The sequence below is a fragment of the Arachis hypogaea genome, chromosome 3 (genome assembly GCF_003086295.3).
Source record: "Arachis hypogaea cultivar Tifrunner chromosome 3, arahy.Tifrunner.gnm2.J5K5, whole genome shotgun sequence".
Classification (NCBI taxonomy): Eukaryota; Viridiplantae; Streptophyta; class Magnoliopsida; order Fabales; family Fabaceae; genus Arachis; species Arachis hypogaea.
In genome coordinates this window covers 35,285,243-35,289,343 of record NC_092038.1, presented here as the reverse complement: position 1 = coordinate 35,289,343, position 4,101 = coordinate 35,285,243, and positions in this window count along the sequence as shown.

Sequence of the window (4,101 nt, the reverse complement as noted above, 5' to 3'; positions counted from 1 at the left end):
AAAATAAGAAAAAGATATAAGATAAGAGATATGATTTATAAAAGATAAATATGATAAGAAAAGGATATAATTTAAAAAGATATGAAATGAATCTGAATTTTTAATTTGAACAAGATTTTAAAAGATAATTAAATTTTGAAAAACTTAAAAAAAATTTGGATTGGATTGGAAATCATTTGTCTTTATGGATGAAGATGCATGTAAAATCTTTGAAAAAGGGATTTCAGAAATTAGGGATTTTAGAAATTAGGATTAAAATTTTTGGAATTGAAGGATGATATTTGGAAACATGTTTATGCAAGAAATCATGAATTGAAACATAAAAATTAGAAAATTTTTGAAGAAAAACGAATTTTACCTCCTCCCCACCATCCTGGCGTTAAACGCCCAAACGCTGCATGTTTTGGGCGTTTAACGCCCAATTGCTGCTTCTCCTGGGCGTTCAACGCCCAGCTGTTGCTTCTTTCTGGCGTTGAACGCCAGGAAGTCCTTTGTCACTGGGCATTTTTCTGAACGCCCAGGAAGCTGTCAATCTGGCGTTAAACGCCCAGAAGGTGCTTCTTTCTGGCGTTCAATGCCCAGAAGATGCTCCTTTCTGGTGTTTAACGCCCAGATGGCTACCCTTACTGGCGTTGAACACCCAGTGGGTGCTTCTTTTGGGCGTTCAACGCCCAAAACGTTTCTTACTGGCTTTTTCACGCTAGTGAGCTTCCAAATTTCCCTGTAACTCTGTGAATTCAATCAATTGCTATTTTACCTTTTGGAGATACTTTGACATATACCTGTAAAGATCAATTAATTAGCAAAAACAAATAAAATTAAATTTTGTGAATGGCTGGGTTGCCTCCCAGCAAGCGCTTCTTTAATGTCATTAGCTGGACTATTACTGAGCTTTTAATTAAGTCTCAGTTTTGAGCATTCTTACTCAAAATTACTTTCAAGATAATGTTTAACTCTCTGTCCATTAACAATGAACTTTTTGTTAGATTCATTATCCTGAAGCTCTACGTATCCATATGGTGATACACTTGTAATCACATATGGACCTCTCCACCGGGATTTTAATTTCCCGGGGAATAATTTGAGCCTAGAATTAAATAGTAAAACTTTCTGCCCCGGCTCAAAGACTCTGGATGACAATTTCTTATCATGCCATCTTTTCGCTTTCTCTTTGTAAATTTTTGCATTTTCGAAAGCATTGAGTCTAAATTCCTCTAGCTCATTTAACTGGAGCAATCATTTTTCTCCAGCTAACTTGGCATCAAGGTTTATGAATCTGGTTGCCCAGTAGGCCTTGTGTTCCAGTTCCACTGGCAAGTGACATGCCTTTCCATACACAAGCTGGTATGGAGAGGTCCCTATAGGGGTCTTGAATGCTGTTCTGTATGCCCACAGAGCATCATCCAAGCTTCTTGCCCAATCCCTTCTACGGTTAATTACAATCCGTTCTAGGATTCTTTTGAGTTCTCTATTTGAGACTTCAGCTTGCCCATTAGTCTGTGGGTGATATGGAGTAGCTACCCTGTGGCTAACTCCATGACGAACCAAAGCAGAATAAAGCTGTTTATTGCAAAAATGAGTGCCCCCATCACTGATTAATACTCTAGGGGTACCAAATCTGCTGAAGATGTGTTTCTGGAGGAATTTTAACACTGTTTTAGTGTCATTAGTGGGTGTTGCAATAGCCTCCACCCATTTGGATACACAATCCACTGCCACCAGGATATAAGTGTTTGAGTATGATGGTGGGAAAGGTCCCATGAAGTCAATACCCCATACATCAAACAACTCAATCTCCAAGATTCCTTGTTGAGGCATGGCATAACTGTGAGGCAGATTGCCTGATCTTTGACAACTGTCACAATTAAGCACAAACACTCGGGAATCTTTATAGAGAGTAGGCCAGTAGAAGCCATATTGGAGGACTCTTGTGGCTGTTCGCTCACTTCCAAAATGTCCTCCATACTGTGATCCATGGTAGTGCCATAGGATCTTCTACGCTTCTTCCTTAGGCACACATCTACGGATTACTCCGTCTGCACATCTCTTGAAGAGATATGGTTCATCCCAAAGATAATACTTTGCATCTGTGATCAATTTCTTTGATTGTTGCCTACTGTACTCTTTGGGTATGAACCTCACTGCCTTGTAGTTTGCAATATCTGCAAACCATGGCACTTCCTGGATGGAAAAGAGTTGCTCATCCGGAAAGGTTTCAGAGATCTCAGTAAGAGGGAGGGACGCCCCTTTTACTGGTTCTATTCGGGACAGGTGATCTGCTACTTGATTCTCTGTCCCTTTTCTGTCTCTTATTTCTATATCAAACTCTTGCAGAAGCAACACCCATCTTATAAGTCTGGGTTTTGAATCCTGCTTTGTGAGTAGATATTTAAGAGCAGCATGATCAATGTGCACAATCACTTTTGATCCTACTAAATAGGATCTGAATTTGTCAATGGCGTAAACCACTGCAAGTAGCTCTTTTTCTGTGGTTGTGTAATTCTTCTGTGCGTCATTTAGAACACGGATGGCATAGTAAATGATGTGCAGAAGCTTGTCATGCATTTGTCCCAACACTGCACCAATGGCATGGTCACTGGCATCACACATTAGTTCAAATGGCAATGTCCAGTTTGGTGCAGAAATGATTGGTGCTGTGACCAATTTAGCTTTCAGAGTCTCAAATGCCTGCAGACACTCCTTATCAAAGACGAATGGCGTGTCAGCGGCTAGCAGGTTGCTCAGAGGTTTGGCGATTTTTGAAAAATCCTTTATAAACCTTCTATAGAATCCTGCATGCCCCAGAAAGCTTCTGATTGCCTTAACATTGGCAGGTGGTGGTAATTTTTCAATTACCTCTACCTTAGCTTGATCCACCTCTATTCCCTTGTTTGAAATTTTGTGCTCAAGGACAATTCCTTCAGTCACCATAAAGTGACATTTTTCCCAGTTTAAAACCAGGTTAGTCTCTTGGCATCTTTTCAGAACAAGTGCTAAATGGTTAAGGCATGAGCTGAATGAGTCTCAAAATACTGAAAAGTCATCCATGAAGACTTCCAGAAACTTCTCTACCATATCAGAAAAGATAGAGAGCATGCACCAAAATGGACCAAACACGGCATACCTGAGAAGGATAGGCTGACGAATTTGGCATCCTTCCTTAAAGTTAATCCATCCCAATTCTCTGGAACCATCAACCCGATAGGGGTAGATGATTAGTTTCGTGCCATGGAACGGCTCTACAAGTGCAACATGTTCCTGAAGGACAACAAGTGGACTTCGCCACTTACATGCTGAAAGGGCCGGAAATGCATAGCATTGGTGGTAGTTTGGGGTGTAAGTTACCAAACTGGACCAAAAATTACTGTAAAACCAAACCAAAATTTAGAACAAACGATCTAAAAACTGAAAAAAATACTATTCTTTTCGATAAAACTGATCAGTTCGGTTTGATTTTTGGTTGGCTTAACAAAAACTAAACCAAACCGAACTTAGGAATAACATGTGGTGCCAATGATTTCACAATTTTACCTTTTAACCTTCGATCAAAATCCATATCCCTAATAGAGTGACTCACTCACGCAAGGCCCAGCATCTCCCTCCCTCTCCAAAACTTAGAATCTCCCTACCTCATTCCTTTCATTCTCCTCTATAGAGCCTCCTTTCTTCTATCCGTAGCGCCTCTCTCCCACTTCCTCCATATGCAGCACTCTTCCCTCTATCATTCTCATGCATTTCGTGGGTGAACTTCACTTTCCTTAGTTGTTGTTGTTGTTGCTGATTTGCTGGTCCTAATTTTTTGTTAGAATGAAATTTGTTGTTGTTGCTAGTTCTGAACTTCACTCGAGTTAAATTTATTGTTGTTGCTAAGTTGCTGGTCCTCATTTTTAATTAGATAATAATTTATTGTTGGTCCTAATTTTTTGTGGCTAGTGCTGTGAAAATTTGTTACACAAAATTAACTTCGTGCTTCTCTAATGACAACTGATTTTGAGGAGCTTCTTGAGGAGTTTGAGAAACTTGAATTAGGTATGCAAAAAAAGTTGACGTTCCTTTCATAAATTATGCGCATTACTTTATATATAATAATTTATATTGATT